This window comes from Panthera onca, chromosome B4, assembly GCF_046562875.1.
Source record: "Panthera onca isolate mPanOnc1 chromosome B4, mPanOnc1 haplotype 2, whole genome shotgun sequence".
Taxonomy (NCBI): domain Eukaryota; kingdom Metazoa; phylum Chordata; class Mammalia; order Carnivora; family Felidae; genus Panthera; species Panthera onca.
In genome coordinates, this window is record NC_138345.1 from 80582699 (window position 1) to 80604970 (window position 22272).

General features: G+C 43.8%; 1 protein-coding gene across 2 annotated transcripts in view; it reads right to left on the reverse strand.

Annotated features, from left to right (window-relative positions):
• TESPA1 (thymocyte expressed, positive selection associated 1) overlaps positions 1 to 21572 on the reverse strand; it is a 42198-nt gene extending 20626 nt beyond the window's left edge. The window contains exons 1-3 of one of the 2 annotated variants that reach the window (XM_060657369.3): positions 21469 to 21572; positions 20031 to 20312; positions 7972 to 8048 (exon numbers count right to left, since the gene is read on the reverse strand). The gene's annotated coding sequence lies outside the window, so the exon portion shown is untranslated. Of the gene's footprint in view, positions 1 to 7971; positions 8152 to 20030; positions 20313 to 21468 lie in introns of those variants that run through there. The other variant, XM_060657372.3, reaches the window with a different exon arrangement.
• Positions 21573 to 22272: the final 700 nt, after the last annotated feature.

Consider the following 22272-nt stretch of genomic DNA (forward strand, 5'->3'; position numbering starts at 1 on the left):
AGTTGCTCAACTGGGACATTATGCTCTAAAATTTGATGCTTCTCATACCATAAATTTGTGATGTGTCATTTTACAGTTAAACCCCTATAAGGCCAGCAGAGTGTCCGAATCTCACCAGTGGAGATGGTAGATAGACACCTCTACTTGGGTTTCAACATCTTCTGTGATAGGAATTCTATTCTACATTCCTCCACATCTTGGAAAATATATTACACGCATATAGGCTAAGTTCCTCTTTGCCTCCTGAAAATGCTTATCTCCTTTTAAACCCTACACTTTTCTCATGTTCTTTCCCCTCTCCATCTGCCTCTTCCTCGGCCTTTGACATACTTCACTTGCAAAGCCCACTCTTAACCAACCTTCTTCATGAAGTCAGACCCGGGTTCTATAGCCTACAATAGTCACCTTCACGGATTTCCTTCCCTGCCCATTTTTTCTTCTTAGTCCTTATCACTAACATAGTTGATATTTTATTTGTTAATCCTATTTATTGTTTGCTCTTCTGACTGGAATATAAACTCCACAAGGACAGAGATTTTGTCTGGGTTGTTCACTGCTATATCCCTAATGCATAAAACCGAGAGGAATTCATTGTAGTTACTTAGGAAATACTTATTCTCTAAACGAATGAATGTTCAGTAGGTGACTATTCCCCAAAGGAGCCCATTGCTTTACAGATTCATCATAACCTAAGAGACCTATGTAGGGAGATCAGCTTCCAAAGGGTTAACAATGAACTTATAACTGTGTGCTACTAAGCATGTAACAATGTTTCCATCTTCAAGTTGGGAGAAAAGAGATGAATTTGAGAGTCTAAGATTTGTTTCTGTTCTAGGAGCTCCTATAATTATGAAAAGAAGTTGTAATTTCTTAACTATTCCTTTCTGTTTTAAGTTTATTATTATTATTATTTTTAGTAATCTCTACACCTAATGTGGGTCTTGAACTCCTGACCATGAGATTAAGGGTCCCATGCTCTTCTGACTGAGCCAGCCAGGCACCCCTTCTTAACTATTCCTATTTGCTCTTCTGTCCTATGCACAAAGGTTTTACTCAGTGTAAATACCTACAGGAGAAAGCCCATGGAAACAGAATCCGCAATGAATAAGTGTTCCAAAGAAGGGCTTATAAATAAATGACCATTATGGTTACAGCAACAGAAAGGCTAGACAAGTTAAGGTCTCTACCACCCACTGAGAATGACAGCCATTTTTGGAACAATTTGTGCGAGAATGGAATACTTTCTTCACCTGGGGAAGCGACACGGTTTCAAGTCTGAAAGAAAGGATGCCAGCCGTATCTAAGCTAATCTCAACCTTGGCAAACTGGTCACGGGCTCAGAGAATTGAGCAATTCTCCCAATCTCTGCCACAGAGACCTGTTCACGGGTGTTATGTGGGAGCGAGAAGCTCAGCGATGTTATGAGGGAGGGAGGGATAGAACTGTCTGGTTAGCGGTTGCAGGGAGGAAGCTGTGCTGCTGAGAGGTAGGAAACTGAGTATTCTTTGTGGGAATCTGGAGGAAGTGGCACATGATATCAGAGAAGCACATCAGCAGTGACAAGTGTTAGAAAGAATTGAAGGATGGATGGGTGCACGCAGCGGTCGAAATGGCACCTTTGAAGGCCTTGGGACCTCATGTAAGAGAGGGAAGGGTGTGGAGCTATTTCCTTCAGACAAGTTACACAAACACATACACCCACATGTGCCACAGAGTGTGGTGCAGTGTAAAGAGTGCTGACTGGGAGGAATCGGGAGACGTGGACATTCTTTCAAACTTTTTGTCCGATCCATTGACGTCTGGCAAGCCAGTTACATTCTTTCCTTGGGGAGCAGTTTCGTCCTCTTGAAAATGAATTGGTGGGATTTGATGCTGTGTACATTTACCTTTGAGACCAATGTATACGAATTTATTTGAGTTGGGTTTCAAATACCTGTATGGCTACTATCTGTAAAAGCAAATGCCTTTGTATCATTTTCCCCGTACGCATTAGGAAATGGTCCAGCGGCCTCTGGTGTTACTTCCCACTTGGCAGATTCCTTTTTAAGGTGGCCCTGGCTTATGAGGTTCCTACACTTCCAACTTTCATTGACCCAGGAAAGCGGTGAGTCTTGAGTCTTTGAATGAGGGAGGCTGAGAAGGAACCCAAATGAGCGTGATTCCATCAGGTGTTACTGCCCTTTTTTCAACTTTTCCACTTCTTTTTCTTTGGCTTATGCTGTGTCATCCATAGCATATTCTATCCAGACAAATTCTGTCTACACTTTGAAGGCTGATTCAAGTCATTGCTTCTCTTACCTGCCTCTAGCAACTGCCACATGTGCCTCTACCACGCCCAGCAAGAGGTACATGGTCACCCATCGGTCGTTATGTGTCACTCCTCATCAACCCTCCCCCAAGCCCCAACTCAGACACGGCATCGTACCTTTGCAACAGGAAGAGCTCAGCAAATGCTGTACCTGCAGAGACGTGAGAATCAGACTGGCGCTGAGAAACTACCCTCGTTTAGTAGGTGTTACGGGACAGGTGCTCCTGACTTTCCACAAGGTCCCAAATCCTAATGTATATATATATTTTATACCTTGTAGAGAAGAGGAAAGAGGCTTGGGGCATAGTCATGCTGATCCTTTGTTGATGGAACGTAGGGGTCACATGGGTTTGACCAAAATTTTGCAACACTTGAATTACCAAATTCTTCTATATTTAAAAAATTATTTTTCCAGAGTGTTCTATTCTAAGTTTCCATTCCTTGGTCAGAGGTTCCTTTTGGAATCTGATTGTTATCTTTCTTGATGCTGGTTTATATTACAAAATTGTACTTAATCTAACTTCTATGAGGAAGGAAGTCCTAGCTTGCTGGTACTTTTCCCTGATGTTCCTACGAACTGCCCGCCCCCTCAACCCAAAAAATTCCACACTACTTCTGTTGCTATTTACCTGAATTACCCCTTAAAAGCCTTATTTCGCCCTTCTGCTCTCATTTCCAGCCCTTTGCCCTTTCCTCTTTTCTCCAGTTCTCTAAAGGTTCTCTCCCCAAATATTTCTCCACAACCTGTCCAATGTTCTGGAATCTGACTACAACAAATAGAGTAGGAGGGAATTCTCTTTGTTCTGAGGATGTTATAGTTAAAAGTAGAAATTTCAGCTGATAGGATGGAAATTAGACAAAAGAAGATTCAGGAAATAAGAGCTTTGAAATGAATATCTTCTAATGAAAATCATCAGCAGAAGCAGAGAGTTTAGTATCAGGAGAAAACCTTTGTAGTTCTGTCATTATTACTACACTGAGAACATCATATACCTCAAGTATGTTTTTCTAAGGGATGTAGTCAGATTCGCTACATGGGTAAGTCAAAGTGATAGGTGCTAATAATAACTGGGATGTGTAGAGTACCTTATATTTATCCATAAGATCTTCCTGTAAACACTATCACTTAATCAAGACAATCACCTTTGAGCTAATTACTGTTATGTGAAACTCAGGAAGATATGTGACTTACCCAGGGTCATATATTTAGGATCTTGTAATGCTGAGATTTAAACTCAGGTTGGTCTGACTCTAGTTGTGTGGTCTTTCCATTAATTACAGAACAGGAAAATAACCTAATATCACCACCCAAGTATCAGTGGTACATGTAATTTGGGATAAAAGAAAGGAGAAACTATTTTTGTAAATTATCCATTTCACATGCTATATAAACTCTCTACTTTATAGCCCGGTATAGAAGAGACAGTGTAAACCAAAATAAATTTATCCTTGGCTTTGTGACAGTCTTCGTGAAGGAAGTGTTGCTTCATTTGGTTATTAGCATAGTTTTCCTTCTGAACTCCAACTAGATTATGATGCAGTTTTGCTTTTGTCAGGCTTACAGAGTGTTTCAGCAACGAGGGTCCAACTAGGTTCTAGTTGAGGGGAAAAGGGCTGCCTAGAATTGCACATTACTTTCGGATAGTTGGGTTGGTTATGGGCGCTCAGTGGCTTGAAGCAATTGATATTTATCATAACTTGGTATGGAACTATTTAAATATTAAAAAAAAAATTTTAACATTTATTCATTATTGAGAGACAGAGAGAGACAGAGCACAAGCACGGGAGGGGCAGAGAGAGAGGGGGAGACACAAAATCCGAAGTAGGCTCCAGGCTCCCAGCTGTCGGCATGTAGTCCGACACGGGGCTCGAACCCACGAGCAAGGAGATCATGACCTGAGCTGAAGTCGGACACTCAACCAACTGAGCCACCCAGGTGCCCCTATTTAAAATTTTTTTTTTTTTTTTAATTTTGTTTTGAGAGAGAGCACAAGTGGGGAAGGGGCGGAGAGAGAAGGGGACAGAATATCTGAAGTGGGCTTTGTGCTGATACCAGCAAGTTTGATGCAGGGCTCGAACTCACCAGCTGTGAAATCATGACCTGAGCTGAAGTGGAACACTCAACCGACTGAGCCATCCAGGCACCCCGGAACTATTGAAATATTTTAACAATCATTATGGATCTAACATTTTGTACCTGTTAAATATCAGCTGTTTGCAGGTATCTCAAGGGGGTATTTTTAAGGGACCCAGTAAGGATGGCCAACTTTTGAGAAGGAAAACTGTAGAAAGAGCAAGAGCCTTGGAATCAGAATAAACCTTGTTTGGAATCACAGTTCTATCTCCCTACTGCATATGTAAATGGTAACTTACCTGTCCCCTCTAAACCTAAGTTTCTTCATAAGTAAAACAGGTAACATACAACTAGTTGAGCTCTAGGGAGCTAATATCAGGTAATGTATGTTAAGTCCCTGATGTATAAGGGAGGTGCTTCATAAAGGATAGCAGTTATTATTATTAATCTTCCCTTAGTCTAAACCATTCACTAAAGTTGGGACATTTCCAGGAATAAGAAGAAAGAAAGAGTGAGCAACATGATACAGTAGTGTGTGTAAAATCCATATGGTGAAAGAGGGGTGTTGCTGTTAAGCAGAAATGAAACATAAACACTAAGTAGGTCTTCCTTCTTACTTAATGCCCAAAGGGACCAGAGAGATCATTTAATCCCAGTCAGTCATTTTGAAAAAGAGGAGTGGGGAGGGAGGGAGAGAGGGAGAAAGATAGGGAGACGGAAGGAGACAATGAGACAGGGAGACAGAGAGAGAGAGAGAGGCTTATCTGAACTCACATAAAATATGATGGTTATAAGTGGGACTCAAAGTTCCCAAGTTCGGAGCCCCAAGTACACGCTTTTTCCTTTACATCACACAGCCTTCCTCATGCCACTCTGGTTTCCACTCTGGGGCTCCTCCCAGGGACATGTATCAGACAGACCTCTCTTCTCTTCTGTCCTGTCTGTATCGTGCCTACACCCAACCAGGGCCTATAAACTGGGACTAAGAGTGAAAACAAGCGTGGGAAGAGATAAGGAGGAAACAGAGTTTCCATGATGAGGCCCACAAGACCTTCTGCATCTCATTCGCATTTACAGCCAAGATACACACATATCACCCCCATTGCAAAGGCCTGTGGGAAATCCCAGGACAGCCATTTCTCTGTTTATAGATAGGACAATCTCCACCTCAAACCAGGTTGACTGCACCCCATTCAACACGCCCCCAACCTGCCCTATGCTCTCACGTTCCTTCACAGATAGGAAATACATTCCTAATTTCTAGTTATCTCCCATGCCACCGCAGTTGGGAAGATCTTCAGAGCAAACATTACCCTGAGTATAGCCTTTGAGCATTCGGAGACGTCTGTGGTCTAAAGCAGCAGTTCAATCTATTTCAGGGAAAAGGGGGATGTTGTTTGACAATTCCAAGAAAAATTCCAGTTAATCAATATAACTATTTTACCCTCCTCTTTCACCACCTTTCTCCCCCAAATAATTTCAGCTGAATCAATACTGAAAGAAGACCACCAGAGACCACTTTCTCTCTCCTTCCCTTTCTTCCCTACGTCCACTTCCACAGTGTGAATGAGTTCCATGGAAGGCTTGTCAAGTACCACAGGAAACATTAAAGTTATACATTTGGAAAAGAGTCATTCGGTGCTCTCGGTGTTGGGAGATACTAATTTTTTTTTCACCTGGATGGGCTCTAAAGCTAGCAGGACTAAGAAACATCTGTTCATCTGTCCTGGTGTGTAGATAGCTCAGTCTAGAGACAGAAGTGAGGGTGAGCAGCTTTCTTGGCACGTCTTTAATTCTTCATCCCTGTTTCCATGGTAATGCAGCTCTTTCCCTCATGGGCTCATTTTTATTCTCCCCTCTTATTTTTCACATATCTACACCCTCTCTTCTCAAAATCTATGTTTAAGCAATTCTGTGTTAGGCTTGGGTGTGGGCAGGGCACAAAGCACAGTGGGTACCAGAATACCCACTTTGATTTTGCCCTGCAGGTGGAAAACAGTTGTCAATTATCAAGTGGCAATAAATGTCTGATATTTTCTCCTTACTGTAGCCTAGAGTGGGCCCACGAGTCATGATCTAAGCTGAGACCAAACCTCCTCTCCATTCTCCATTAGAATGAGAGTCATAAACCCTGAGCTAAAAATGACTGTTCTGATTCCTGTGGCCACTATGTAATGTTTAATCCCAAGGCTCCATCCCCCTTTCAGGGGCCAGGGAGTTGTGATGAAAGGTTATTAAGATGGCTTTAAACTCCCTGGCGTGTCCATGAATAAGAAATCATTTGTTAGATCTCTTTCTATCCCTCTTGTTACACCTTCTGCTTGTTAACCCCGATAGTATTCTAGTAGAAAGAGAGAGAGAGAGAGAATAAACCTGGCTTACCTTCCTCCTAATAATGCATCCTGTTACAGGATAATCATGCCAGATCTTTGGCTCCAATCACTCAAGCCTAACAACCCTTAAGTCTGTAAGCTTGGACACACAAGTTGAAAGCCTCCAACCTCCAACCTCCAACCTCCTATCCTCGGCCTCCCACATACTGTCTAAAAAGTCCCCTTGCCTAGACAGGCAGTCATTTGTGATAGACAGAGTCACCAGTACTCATAAATCCTCATGATCTTATCAAACCATTTCTGTGGGGCTCTTTTCTCTTGTCCTTGTTCTATGTTGGGGACCCGCCTCTTCTCCACCCACTGGAAAGTGCAGGAGCATAGCGGGGGCCTGGGAAAACCCCAGTGCAAGGATCTTTCCACTCCTTTACCTTCCCCCAAACTCATGTAGGGAGTGACATGCTCAGCCTGGCTGCCTATAAGACAAAGGGTGCTGGAGGATCACAGACCACCCCCCATCCCAGATGAGGTAAGTCATGGAGCACAGACCCCCCATCCCACATAAGGTAAGTCATTAAGTGGTCAACATATCCACAGATCCATCTCTGAGATGGACAGTCTGAAAAACAACCCTCACAGGTGGTTATCTTTCTAGAACCTTCCCATTGAATTGGCCTGGCATTGTCCGATGGTGTGAATTCTCCCTCGTACCTAATCCCCGTATATCTTGCTACAGTTTATCTCTTCACCAGCTTTCTTCTGCAGCTTCTGAGGAAAGTAGTTACATCTGCAAAAGCAACATTAATTTCAGCTAGAGATTCCCACTTGTTCACCGTTATGGGAGCTGGAATGGAACCTACAGGGATGTTGAGAAACTCTTCTCCTTGAGAACCTTTCAAAGTTAGGATCAGATTGGAATTACAGCACAAGGGAGTACAGCAAGACACAGAGAGGGACTTCCCAGGTGAGAAAGGTAAAAAAATTCTTAAATATTACTTCAGGCCATCAGAAGAACCCATGTTTTGTGACCCGACACAGAGTACCTTTCTGGGAATAGGAGGAAGGAAGAAAAAAAAAAAGGGACGTTTTGTTCTGCGAGGTAGTGATGAATTTTTTAAGGTTGAAGTCGAGAATGTGGGAAATTTGCTCCTGACTTTTCCCTTTTCTTGGCAACGTGATTTCTCTCCTACCTGCTTCCTATCTCCCAGCACCATCCCAAATCAGTATCATCTTAAAATTGAGGTGGAAATTATACTCACCTGTCTGCTGGTAGAGAGCAGCGTGTGAGGCGAAGCGGTTGTCAAAGCCCGGCCAAGCCCTTCCCAGGTATGGGGACCTGAGTGAGGACAGTGACAAAGTATCATATTGCATGTTGTACCTTTCTCTCTGTCCTCATGAAATTGCTGTTGCCAGCTCAGAAAGGGGAAGCGGAAATGAGAAAACACACACACACACACACACACACACACACACACACACAGTCCCCGCCTCCTACCCCAGCCACATCCTTTGCTCTAGCTCTGGAGACTGAAGAACAAAAGATCTGAAGTCACTGAGCTCACCACTAAGGAGCCCTTCCTGTCTGAGTGCTGCCTTGCTCTTTCCAAAACAAGAGATCTTTTCCTGTTAAGGGAAAGGCACAGCCTATTTAATAACATGTGCATGGGAGTCTTCCTACCATGTAACTGGAATCTCATGACTGTGATAAAGCTTGCTGTCCCCAGGAGGAGGAGTGTCTGAAAGTTCGCTCATACGTATCTCAGAAAATGCTCACAGCCCTATAACACACTTGAGACCGCTCTAAGCCAAAATCGATCAGTTTGCATAACTCTTTCACACTCTGGTAAATTCTCTAGAAGCTTGTTTTCAAATACTGCATGCCGTCGTAGGCAACTTCTTTTGGGGTTGGCTTCTTAGCCTTTTGCTTTTATGTTCAAATCCCTTTAAAGTTTTTCTTTCTTTTCTTTCTTACTTTTTTTTTTTTTTTATAAAGAAATGATTGCTTTCCCAAGGAATTTTTAAAGGTGAAGTTTTAAAACTCTGTCACATCCTAGAGATGTCTCCAGTTCATTGGCTTTCAGTTCCAAGAAGCTTTCTTAAACTCTGAGAAGTTTGCCTCCGTCCCCAATCGCTACCACCCTGGACTAGCATTCAGCATTGTGGACCAGCCCTCGCTCCACTTCTCCAACATCTGCCAAGACTGCTTCCTCTCTCTTCGCTTGATGTCTACCGTTCCAGCCATCTCCCATCCCTCTTACCCAACTGTTTCCTTCCTTGTAGCATTTATTTACAAATATTTATCACAATACCCTTGTACGGGGCATATCTTGAATGTACTAAGTGTGACTGATTTTCACATATCTGTTCTTTTCTTTCTTTCATTTCCCCATTCTCTTCTTTCTTTCATTTCCCCATTCTCTTCTTTCAAATTTTATGGCTGTCACCACAGGTTCATCTCTTTTTACCGTGTTCCTAAACTCCATTTCCAATTGCGAAGAGGACAACTCTTTGGCTATCCACAGTATAGCTATAGTGTGGTGGGAAGAAGCCGAAATAAAATTCTTGATCATCAAATTAAGTTCTCTAAACATTATTTTCTTCAAGGGTAATATGAATAAAATAATAATTCTCTGTTTTTCTTTCAAATACACACATACACAAACACACACACACACAAACACATTTTTTTTACATGTAGGGATGAAAATGTCAAATACATTTTCTAGTACGATAGTAGGGTGTTTTTTGAGAATTCCTTCAAAGTCAACAAGTGAAAAAAAAAACAAACCCAAACTCAGCAGTCCCTTGGTCTCTTTATCACTATTCTACACTATTAACTACAAAAACTAAACCAGTGGAAGCTTTAAAAAAAATTTTTTTTTAATGTTTATTTATTTTAGAGAGAGAGAGACAGAATGTGAGCAGGGGAGGGGCAGGGAGAGAGGGAGACACAGAATCAGAAGCGGGCTCCAGGCTCTGAGCTGTCAGCACAGAGCTCGACGCCGGGCTCGAACTCATGAGCTGTGAGATCATGACCTGAGCCGAAGTCGGAAGCTTAACTGACTGAGCCACCCAGGTGCCCCATAAACCAGTGGAAGTTCAGGGAGGTGAGTGATGGGTATTGAGGAGGGCACCTGTTGGGATGAGCACTGGGTATTGTATGGAAACCAATTTGACAATAAATTTCATATTTAAAAAAAAATTCTTTTTAACCTTGTTTCTGAAATGCAATTTTTTTCCTTAACAGTTGGGGTACTTCTACAGGCAGTGCATAAATATGGAAGGGCATTTTAATTTTCAGAGTGACTGTCAAGCTGCTCCTGGTTTTCAGTGCCTGAGGGCCAAAGATGCTAAATGTCTTTGAAGGTACAGGACTTTCCCGCATAAGGAACAATTGATTGTCCCGGCAAAAATGTTTGCATTCTGATACACACTGGTAGTGTCACAGTTAGGAGAGCAGGCTTTGGTATCAGACTCCGGCACTAGGGGTCTTTGCACTCCCGCACACATTAATTAAGGCCTCAACTTCCTTGTCTGCAAAATGCAGACAACGTTCCTTAAAGGAGGGGTTGCAAAGCTATAGGAATAAAGGAACATAGGGTAATGACCCAGCACAAATGCTCAAGTTGCAGCTATGTTTTCCTAGGTCTTTAATACCGTTTTCACTATATTCAGCAAGCCGTATGTCTGTATACATCAACATGGCTTCATTTCTTAAATAAACCATTTCTCAAGCCAATTTCTAGAGATTTTTTTTTTTGTTAATTAAAAAAAGAAAATTGCTATTTTGTGTGATTTTTTAAAGAATATTTTCTTTTTCACCAGCGGTGGCTGGAAGCCACGGGATTCCTAGGAAGAGAAGGAAGTGCGGACGTGATGACCTTCTTTCTCAGTTGTTGGCTAATTCCCTTTCCCTCTCTCTCTTTCTCTCTCTCTCTCTCATCTACTCTTCCTCCGTCCTTTGCAAACATGAAGTGCCCGGATATCTCTGACACTCTAACATGCTCTGATCATATATCACACGTGCATCCTGAAAACCAATTGCCCTTTGGTGCTACATGCAGTCCAGGACTTCAGGGTCTTTTTAAATGACGTTTTGCTCGTTCTGCCCTTGATTAAAAATAAAAACCCTTATACTAAATGAAGCAACACATAATGCCTATGCAATTCAGCAGATTAGCACTTCATTCCATGGCCAGTTTGTCACTCTGGGCGCTCTCCCTCCTGCGTTAAGGGATTCAGTATAAAACTGAGACTGGGAATAGAAGGGACCCTCAACTTTAACACTAGCTGTATGATTGTTACTTAATTTCACTGACATCAATTTTCCTCTTGTGAAAAATATGGAAATATGTCAAAGATTCTCTTGCCTCTAGAAATCTACGATATCTATCCACACGAGTGTTCTTTTCTCTCATATGATCACATGAGGTTAATTGTGGAAAATGAAAATATTAAATGACAGACTTTTGGTAAGAAATCATTATAGGGGCACCTGGGTGGCTCAGTCGGTTGAGAGTCTGACTTTTGATTTCGGCTCAGGTCACCATCCCTGCCCATGATCCGAGCCCGTGTCAGGCTCTACACTGAGCATGGAACCTGCTTAAAATTCCTTTTCTCTCTCTCTCTCTCTCTCTCTCTCTCTCTCTCTCTCCTCCTCCTCCTCTGGCCCTCTCCCCAACTTGAATACCCTCTCTCTCTGAAATTAAAAAAAGGGGGGCGCCTGGGCGGCTCAGTCAGTTGAGCATCTGACTTTGGCTGAGGTCATGATCCCTAGGTCAGTGGGTTCAAGCCCTGCATCAGGCTCTGTGCTGACAGCTCAGAGCCTGGAGCCTGCTTGGGATTCTGTGTCTTCCACGCTCTCTGCCCCTCCCCCACTCGTGCTCTGTCTCTCTCTCTCTCTCTCTCTCTCTCAAAAAAGAAAAAAAAGTTAAAAAAATTCTTTAAAATTAAAAAAAAGAAGTTATTGTAAAGGTAATAGAGAATACATTAGAAAACAACTCTTGTCCATTGAAAAGCCAAGTAAAAATTGCTCACGAAGGATATTATCCCCCAGATAGGTAGCCTGGTAGCAGTGATAAGTCAGAACAGTTTCTGAACACCGATGCACCCCTCAAACAGCCGAACTGGAGCTGGGAGTGAGTTCTGAAGCTGCCGAATTGAGAGCTCAGCTGGCAGGGTGCCCAGCCAGACCCAGGACAGAGCCAGGAAGGCTGCTCAGAGAGGTTGTCCCATGACGGAGAAGCTGTGGCTCACAGCCCCTCCTCCCAGGCCCAGATGCAAGTGACCTGCTTCCATTTCAGACCTCAGCTTTCTTCTTTCTCAGATGTATGGCTTTGCAAACGCCCATTCTTCACTGAGTCAAATGCCCATTCTTCACTGAGTCCCATTCCTTCAAATTGCTGATGGGGGAGTTAGAGTGAGTTTGTCTCCTTACCATAGCAAAGGCTCAAAAGTGGGGACAGTGGATGGAATCTTAGGGGAGAAAGCGATGGTTCAACTAATCAAGGGTTTTCTAAACTTTCTTCAGACACAAAAGGGTCCACCAGACCAGGGTCATTGTCTCCTTCTCTTTGCTTCTATGTTCTGGGAGTTAAGGGTTCCAAGAAATGGGCTTTGCTAACTTTTCTAACACACCCATCCTCCTGAATCGCTCAACTCAATTGCAGGGAAGTCCTTCCTTCTGTCTTGCTCTATCTTCCTTGTTTATAAGTCCTACAGAATGGGAGAACAATCTGTTACAGGCCTCTGTAGAGTATATTCCTTCAGAGATCTGAAATTATAAATCTATTCATACTGGGTAGTGCCAGAAATAAGCTAGATCCAGGAGGATATGAAAAGAGACAATATAAAATGCTATCCATTAGAGGGCTTACTTCCAGGCTAATCTAATAATTTGGGGAAACACGTGGTTAACAAAAGACAAACTTGACTGTAAGGCACACCTCCTTGAAGTTTTTAATAAGTGATGGAAATGTGACTTTCCTAGAAGGAGAGAGAGTTTGTAGTTCCCAAATATAATATATATATTACATACATGATTATTTTTTGAGGAGCATCCCAAGGAAATTACTTTTGGGAAAGTTGTCCACTACAGCCACTACAGTTCTGTCTTCTCTAGATTAAATAGTGACACTCACGTGTTTCATCATACTCAGATGGTTTGAGCTCAAGATTGTTTGACTGTCTGGTGAGCTATGTTCTATCTTTCTTCTGATCAAGCCTGTTTAGTTTAGAAGCACAGGGCCTCACTGGGTTTCAAGTGTGACTCACATAGTGAATACTCAGTGTTTTACAAGCCTGTTGAGAAGGACAGATCCTGGGACCCATAATATAGAGTGTAAGAGCAGTGGAGGGGGAAGGATCTGGGGATGTACTAGGATGAGAGTCAGGGTTCTTTTGGGGCTAGGTCAGACCCATGCACTTGAGGGAAAAAAATGTGGAATAATTTTCATCTTGGTCTCCCTTTCTAGAAGAAAAGAGGGCTTCTAGTAGGGTTCCTGTCTATACAGGTACCTGGTATAAAGCAGACACTCATGACGATGATATCATTCATTGGTGGTGGGAAAATAAAGAGGGGATGACAGAAAAGCAATATAATGTTTTTTGAGTCAAATAGCATCTAAGGTGGGCTGAACCCTGAAGAAATTATGGGATAAGTGCCAGGAGGTTAGTGACCTCATGGATTTGAGGAACTTAAAACTGGGGTCTTTGTGTCCAGCACTCTAAAATCTTTAAAGGGATAGGCATTAAAAGCCACAACAGCAGGTAGAATTTGGGGGTTGCTGGAGATTTGGTGTAAGGGGAAAAAATGTAGGGTGAGTGTGGGGTCAGGGGCAGAAGTAGAGCATGAGCACTTGGGTTATAGTGAGATGGGGTAGGAGGTTAATAGATTGGAGGGAGGGTGGCTCTTTCTTAAGCCTGCGTCCTTCTCTCATCTCTATAAAAGGGAAGCCCTGAGGCTCTGAGGCCATCCCACCAAAGTCTAACTATTCCCCAGCCACAGTGGACTAGAGAGTGGAGCAGACATAGGGGCAGGAGAGGGTGTGGAGTAGAACCCAGTGATGGACTGGGGAAGAACAACCCAGGATTTCTGGAAAGACACTGTACCCTTGCATCAGTGTTTTGTCAGTTGATCACAGGAAGTGGGATAACCGTCATCTGCTGATCAGAGGGAGAGCTACAGGAGGGGGAAATGGCATGTGTGTTAACCCCAGCCCCTGGTCTGTGTAGGAGTCTTGGCACCAAGGAGAGAACCCTTTGTTAGGTTTAGAGAAAAGGAGGAAGAGGTGGAGAAGAAAGGGACACTGAACTAGAGGGAAGAGAGTATGAAAGGAACAGGTTCACACTGAAGAGAAAGTGAAAGTGAAGTATAACCACCCCGAATGCTGTGGTGTACCTCACGGGAGGAAACATGGCCTCCTTCCCTGGGGCAGCAACTCCTAACAGGACCGTCCTTCTCTTCCTTCCCACCTCTGGAGTCCCCTCCTGCTCTTACCCACGTGGAGCTAGCAGCTTGCCAGGCTGACCTTAGAAGGTAGAAGTACATGAAGTAGGGCCTCAGTCCTCGCCTGGATGGCTCAGTCAGTTAAGCGTCCTACTGTCCAACTCTTGGTTTCGGCTCAGGTCATGATCTCATGGTTCTTGAGTTTGAGTCCCAGCCTCGGGCTCTGTACTGACAGTGCAGAGCCTGCTTGGGATTCTCCCTCTCTCTCTCTCTCTCTCTCTGCCCCTCCCCTGCTTGCGTGCTCTCTCTCTCTCTCAAAAATAAAAAATAAACTTAAAAAAAAAAAAAGAAGTACATGAGAGGATGAGCATGAAAGATTTAGACCACTCAAAGTGTTCTTTGATTCCCTATTATAGTTTTTGCCATGCTCATAATGAACTTGTTTCTTCTTGACCTACATTTGGTAAAGAAGTCAGGAGTCAACAAATCTGTCTTGTAGGCTTTGCTCTGCATCTTTCCTGGATTTCATGCTCCTTAACCACAAAATGAAAACGTGAAAATAAATGGTTTCTACAGTATACTATTTTGTTTCTAATTATAATAGCTATCATTTATTGAGTGAATATTCTGTGAAAAACAATAAACAGATCTTAACTCTAGTCTCAAACAAACCGTAGAGTGGATTTTATAACCCTCAGATGAACTGAATGAGGCGCCACGGAGAACGTGTCCTGACTTCCCTACAAACTGGCTGACGGAATTCTTCAAGCGAATGTATTCCTAATGACCACCAGGTGGCAGCCTACACCCAGGCTCTGAATTCCTCCTGTGGTTTCCCCCGTGGTATCTGAGACTAGCCCGCTGCTGGGAAGGTTGACTTAACCCAGACTTAGGAATTAACCCAACAGACTGGATGGATTTAGGGGCTATTGAGGGTTTCTTCCTTAATATTGGGTAATTTTTATTAAGGATGTCCAGGGTTGGGTAGGATTTCAAACGTTCATGGAGTAAAAAGAAGCCTGTGCTGGCAGAGAGATCTGAGCGAGCATGAATAGCAAGGTAGAAAATACAGGGTTTGTTTGGGAAAAATCAAGCGGCTCAAGGTGGCTACATGTGAGTTGCATGACAAAGAATGAATGGAACAGAAGACTGTTCAGTTAGTTTTTGGTGACATGTAAGAAATCCTTGAATGTCACGTTTCTGGGTTTGAATTTTGTTTTATTTTGTGAACTACTCTTTTGGAATAATTTCAAACTTATGGAAGAAGAGTAAAGAGAACTCTGGTGCAACTGTCCCTTTGATTTACAAGGGTTAATATTTTTGCTTTATCACACTGCCTAGTTTTCTGAACTTTTTGCGAGTAATTGGCAGATGTTATGCCCCCTTACCCTGACCTGAAAACAGTGATTTCTCACGACCATGGTACAATGATCAAAGTCAGGAAATTTAAGATGGATACAATATTATTATCTAATCTACAGACTTAGTTCAGATTTCGTTATTCTCCTAATAATGTGTAGAATCACAAAGTGCACTTAATTTCCATGTCTCTTGTCTCCTCTAATTGGGAACTCTTCCTCAGCTTTCCTTTCTCTTTCACGACACTGACATTTAAACAGGATAGTCCTTCTCTTTTGTAGAGCATCTCTCAATTTGGTTTGCTTGCAGTTTCATGCGACTAAATTCGGGTGAGACGATTTCGTCAGGAGTCTGTATGTGCCTTGTATCCTCAGCACATCACATCGGGAAGCACACGGTATCAGTTTTCCCATTATTGGTAACATAAGATGCTACTTTCTGGTTTTTTTTAATTGTAAAATTATAATGTTTTAAAATTATGAAGTCCTCCTAACTATTTGAGGACTACGTAAACACCCTATTCGTGATCAAAGCTCTCACCTCCTAGCTTTAGTATTTCATTTTCTTAACAGGGGAGTGTCAGAAAGATATCAAAACTATATTGAGTGCAGCAAGATGTAAGCAGAAGCATGCTTAGAAATCTCATTCTGGAAGCTGTGTTTATGCATGCGTGCGTGTGTGTGTGCGTGTGCGTGTGTGTGTTTTTACTGTAACTCCTGTGCATCATACTCCTTCTGCCTGAAACTCTGGTACTGGAGTCCTAACCCGCTTCAGGAAACCTTTACGCTCGAGTCTAGCACATCACAATCTCGGTAGATTTGGGGGACAGGCAAAAAAAAGACACCTTTCCTCCAGGCCAGTACAGGCAGGTCTCAAAGCATGCACCTTGGTTGTATTTGGTTCCTTGGGGAGGCACTTTTATGCAAGGTCCAGCCCACACAGCCCTAGTGCAGGGCCCTACAGCCTTGGCTTGGATGTGGGAAACATTGTAATCTGGGAGAGGACAGCCACGTATCAAGCTCTCACTACCGTCCTATCCATCCCCTTGCTGAACCTCATGGCAACCCTTCAAGGCAGAGAATCTTATCCCCAATAGACAGATGAAGAAAATGAGCTCTAGCGGTGTCAGTAGGAGGCCCGGATTTCACGCCTGGTGGGTCTCATTCTGAGACTTCTGCTGCTCTGTAACTCCCCTCGCTGTGGTGGCAATACTAAGGGCAACCCTTGTCATCGTCTCAGTAGCTGACATAACCGCGTCTTCACAGGCCTTTCCTCCCCTGCTCCCAGCTTTGTGAGAAACACAGAGCAGATACCATTTGTCTCATTTTATAGATGAAGATTTGCCCACACGACGAGGGGCAAAACCAAGCTTTTTTGACCTTCGGCCCAAAGCTTTTTCTAATGATAGCATGTGCCCTCTTTTGAGGAGGCCGGGAGGATTTTGGAGAGTAAAAGAGGGGATATAGGGAATAAAAGCTATACAAGTGGAGGATGTCAAGGGTAGGGAGATCTGTGAAATCAAGACGTCTTTTCTGGCTTCTTGGACATGGACCATGGAGCCGCCCCACAGCGCCCGCAGGCTTCAGGATACAGGACCCATCTGCGCCCTTTCCGGCTCCTTCTGCCAGAGCCCAGGAGATTGGCAGGGGCCCTAGAGAAGCCCCACTCCTGGGTGCAGGGCAGATGCTGAGCAGCTGAGCACGCAGGACAGGCAGGCAGGGAGGGCCATCTCCTCTGGCTAACCCTGTTGTCCAGACACCCTGGGAGCAGAGCCTCCCTCCCTTCCTCCTTTGGGAGGAGGAAGCTGGCTGCTCTCCCTTCTTACTCCCAGTGGCTTTCAAGGCCCTGGAGGGAGGTCTTTGCTTAGGAAAAAAGAGAGCTGAAAGAGTAATGGAACCAAAAGAAAATGAAGAACCAGGCCTCTCTGTGCCCCCTCCCCATTTTTTTTGTAAGACCAGAGGACCCTAGGACACGACAGAACAGTTTTGCAGGTCCTCACAGGGTAGTGGAAAAGGCTAAAAGCCACAGGAAAAGTTAACTCTGAGATCCCTGCTATAGCTGTAGGTTGTCCTATTCCCTCAAACAACAGGCTGAAATGTGATTTGTACGTGTTGAGGCTTGAAATTAAGGAAGATTTCTATGGATCTTTGAAGTTTCAGGTCACTTCTTGGGGTGGATAGGCCTCACAGCTCCATCATGGACACAGAGGGAAGGATGGTGATGAGGTTTTTTGGGTGATGGGGGTGGGGTTCAGACCTGACGGCCAAGAAGGAATTCTTGAAGATGTCTTTGGTGCAAAAAGGTGATTTTATTAAAGTATTGGGACAGAACCCGTGGGCAGAAAGAGCGGCACTGGGGTTGTGAAGAAAGGCTTGGTTATATACTATGGAGGTGGGGGAACTAAAGTCAAATGGGAGGTCTCTCGAGGGACTGGTGATATGCTAAAGAGGACTCTTAAGATACCTGAGGCCTTGCAGTTGTCAAGCTAAGGTTGTTTTTCTCTGTGGCAAAGCATTATTAACATTAGGAGGGTAGGAGGTTCCAGGAGAAATGTTGTACTCCGTATTTGCCTCAGGTATTTGTCAACGGGCTGCAGGTTATAAGGAAATTTAATTTTACCTGCCATTTCCTTCTTGCCTTTGTTCCCCACATCACTATGGAGGGGAGGGTGATGCTAGGGGCTCCAGGAAACGGAGTCCATAGGTTTCTGGAGATTAGGCTATTGATAAGATTGTCTATTTCTTGTAATTTACTAAGACATTTGTAAACTGAGGGAGACTCTTGTCCTGCAGGACTGTGATCTTCATCAGTTAACCATTTGTTTTCTTTCCTTTCCTTTGTTCTTGGGCAGCCAGGAGTGCCTGAGGAATATCACACACATCCCACCTGGGGCGGAGGGAAGGTCAGGCTGCCCCACACTCCCTCATCCGAGGCAATGACGCCTGAAGGATGAGTGTGGCTCACAGTGAGACACGGATTAAGAGAGTGGGCTGTCCGGATGTGAACCCCTGCCCTGTCATGAGTCAGCCACTTGTATTTGGGCAAGTGCTGGAATCCAGAAGCCTACGTCTCCTCACATGATATGGAACAGTGAGAGACATTTGGGACCTCCAAATGCCGTAGGTGTGAAATGAGAGGGCGTATCACCCAGTACACATCAAGTGAGCAAAGAATTAAGCGGTTACTATCACATTCTTATTTCCACTGACCAAAGCATTGGGTTGAGGATGAGGAAAACGGCTTTTGTTTCTGCTTCTCTAATACATCCAGTTCTTACCCTGGCAGATGATATCTTCCTCTTTCCCCCGTAAGTCCTCTGCGCAGAAAGGCAGTGTTGTGGGAGAGCCAAGTTCTATTTCCAATTGTGATAGTAACTCACAACTGATGTTAGTTTGTAGCTGGTTAGCAGCCTAGAATCCAGAGTCAGACAGGCCTGATTTCTATTGCGCCTTCAACACTTACTAGCTGTGTGGCTGTGGGCATCTTATTCAACTTCTCTGAGGCTCGATTTCCTCAGTTGTTCAGTGGGGATTATAATACCAAATACCTTGTGGAGCTTTATACAGACTACGTAATAAAGTATAAACTGCTTAACCCACAGCCCAGCACAAAGTTAACTCCCTAGAAGTAAAATTAGTAGCTGGTCCCTTTTTGCTATGAATGACATTCCCTAAGAAGTATTCTTTTAATAACATTTCTTTTGCCAAAGGCAAAAGGGAGGCAATGAGTGTGCAGATTTAAAATCTTTACTCTGCTTAACCCATTTAGACGAGCCCACTGAAAAAGTATCTAAGGGTTTGTCCAGAACTCAGCCCTAACCTGCTCCAACATCCCCCTCCCATCTGTCCCCTCCAAGGTAACCAAGGCCATCCATCAACTTTCAGACTCACCTTTGTCATGCAGAGTGGACTAGCCCCTAGCTACAAAGCCCTGTCCCCCCAACACACCAACACCAACACACACACATACACACACACACACACACACACACACATCCTGCACACCACACACATAATTTCTCAAAAGCCAAATTAAAGTTGCCATCCATCCACTGACAGAAGCCTATTTCCTATTCCCTTCTCTCAGGGGAATCCTCACTCCCCCTTGACATCACCCTCCCCTCCCCCCCATCCTGGACGCGGGCACAAATGGGGGTCACCATCCCACCTCACCTCCCCTTCTCTATTGCTCCGTAATTATATTCTCCGCCTCCCAGTGTCATGCTAATACAGGCTCCTGGCACAGCTGCCCAGATTAAATTAGAGCCCAAACCAGCAGGCTGACTAATTATATTTTCTGGCCTGGAATTCTCTTCCCCCACCTTTGGGGTACTGGGCCAGTGAAGAGCAAATGAGCACCGCCAATATTTGCTGAGGATATTTGCCTCTTCTTGCCTGGATGGTTTTGTCCTCCCCAGCCAATCTGGGCCCCTTGAATTAGATTAGACTAGAATGAGAGAAGAGAGTTTTACTCAAAGGGACCTTCCTAAATCCCATCCACTCTGCTGCCTACCTCCACTGTGCCTGGCCACCGTCATTGGGCCAAGAGAGAGAGAAGGGTATGGAACTCGTTCTCAGGAATGAGATTCTACTGTTATCTTTGCTGCTCCTTCCATCCTGCCCGACTCCAAGGTCTTTCCTGCAAATATGCTTTGCCGCTTGTCCTGCCACGATTGCTGCCGATGCTTTGAGTTCTGAGTTCTGTCGCATGTGGGAAAGAATGCTAGTCCCCTTACAGAGTATTGTTTTGTAGCCTAGGTTCCAATGCTTTTCTTCCGTTATTCATGCCTGCAACCTAAGAAGAGTTGCGATTTTCTTAGGGCAAAGTTTACCTGGCCTTCATTTCTTTATTCCACCAACATGCCTCCTAGTGAGATGGATGTTAAAGAATGTAAAGACATAATTTCTGTTTTGAAGGAGAAGAGGGCCTCATGATTGGTTTAAATATATGTAGATGTGCAGATAGGTCCTTTAAGAGATATGTGAGGGTGCAGTAATGGTGCAAGAGGCTTGGGATAGGAATCAGAAAAAGCATTATTAAAAAGGTCACTGGAGTGAAGTTCTGAAAAATTGCTCAGAAACTACAACAGGACAGGAATTCTGGGAAGGGAGATAAGGGATCTCGAGGGAAGAAAGGTACAACAGATTTGTGACCTGCAAGCATATGGGATAAGACAAAAAGGAGTAGCTAGAAGGATGAGTCTTAGGAAGTAGAGGAATGTTTTATCTCTGGATCTTTCTGGGCCCCAAATTCATGCTTTCTTTACTCAGGGAGAACAACTCTCCTTCTCAAAGACCTGAGCTGCTCTAGTTAGGGCCCCTTCCTTTGCATTAACTTTCCTCTTCAAATTGGCTTGCAATAATCCCTCCCACACGTAACTGTCCCATTCTTGATGACCATTTCCTTTCGAGGTGCATTTAAAGAAGAAGCTAAGATTTCCAAAGATATAAATGGAAAAATTCTGGCAGTGGGGTTGCTAAAAGGAAAAGAAAAGAAAAGAAAAGAAAAGAAAAGAAAAGAAAAGAAAAGAAAAGAAAAGAACAAAGCCCTTGGACTGGATCTCCATGTTTCCCCATAGAGTCACCAGTCTCCTTTTCCTCTTCATTCATTTATTTGCTGATTCAGCACATATGCTTTTAGTCCTTTTCTGTATGGAGCACTATTCTAGACATGGCCCAGCATAGACAAATAAGAGAGTCCTTCCCCTTGAGGAATTCAGTCTAGAAGAAAAGAGGCTAATGTTAAAAAGAGGGTATCACGAGAGCGTGGAAGAGGAGGAACACTATATTGGTTTCCTGGGGATGCTGTAAACAAATACTAAAAACTGGGTGACTTAACACAACAGAATTTATTGTCTTACAGCTCTGGAGGCTAGAAGGCCAATCTTGAGATGTCCGTCAGGCGATGCTCCCCCTGAGTGAGGAGGGGAATCTGTTTTCCCCCTTCTTACCTTTTGGTGGTTTGCTAGCAATCTTTGACATTCCTATATATTCCTTGGCCTATATAGGCATCTTTTCCATCCTCTGTGTTCACATGACATTCTCCCTGTATGTCTCTGTCTTCACATGGTCTTCTCCTATTGACACTAGTCATACTGGATAGGGCCCCACCCCATTCCAGTATGACCTCATTTTAACTTCACTGATGACCTATTCTCTAACAAGATCACATTCTGAGGCACTAGGGGTTAAGATGTCAATGCGTCTTTTTTGAAGGGAACACAGTCAGCTTGCATCAGATACCTAACTCTTCCCAGGTGTATCAAGAATTTTCCTAGAGATGAGAATGATTGAAGTTTTGCTCCCAGAAAATCAAATAAGGATTAACCAAAAGAGTGATTTGGGGAAAGATATTCTTGGGGAAGAAATAGCATTGGAAGAGGGATGAAGCCACTAAAAGGGCATGAACAGACCAGAGGAGTGTGAGGGAGTTCCTGTAGCTACAGAATGAAATATTGAGAAACAAAGCAGGGAATGATGGGCTTGAGAAGTGTGCTTGGATCACAACGTGATGGGGACTAAGATGTGAATACTTTCTCCTGGTGCCCACCAGATGCTGTGTGTTACCTATGGACTTTGGCTTACTGCTCTGCCCACAGAAAAATGGGAGCCTGAGCTGCTAGTAAGTGGGATTTGGGAAAACGAAAGTGATGGATGTCTCTTCCTCAGTGGTTGAAACAGCCTTCATACTGCCTTCCTACAGGCACAGCCATCATTTCTGGACTTCCCAATGAGATATAAACCCCACAGTAAAG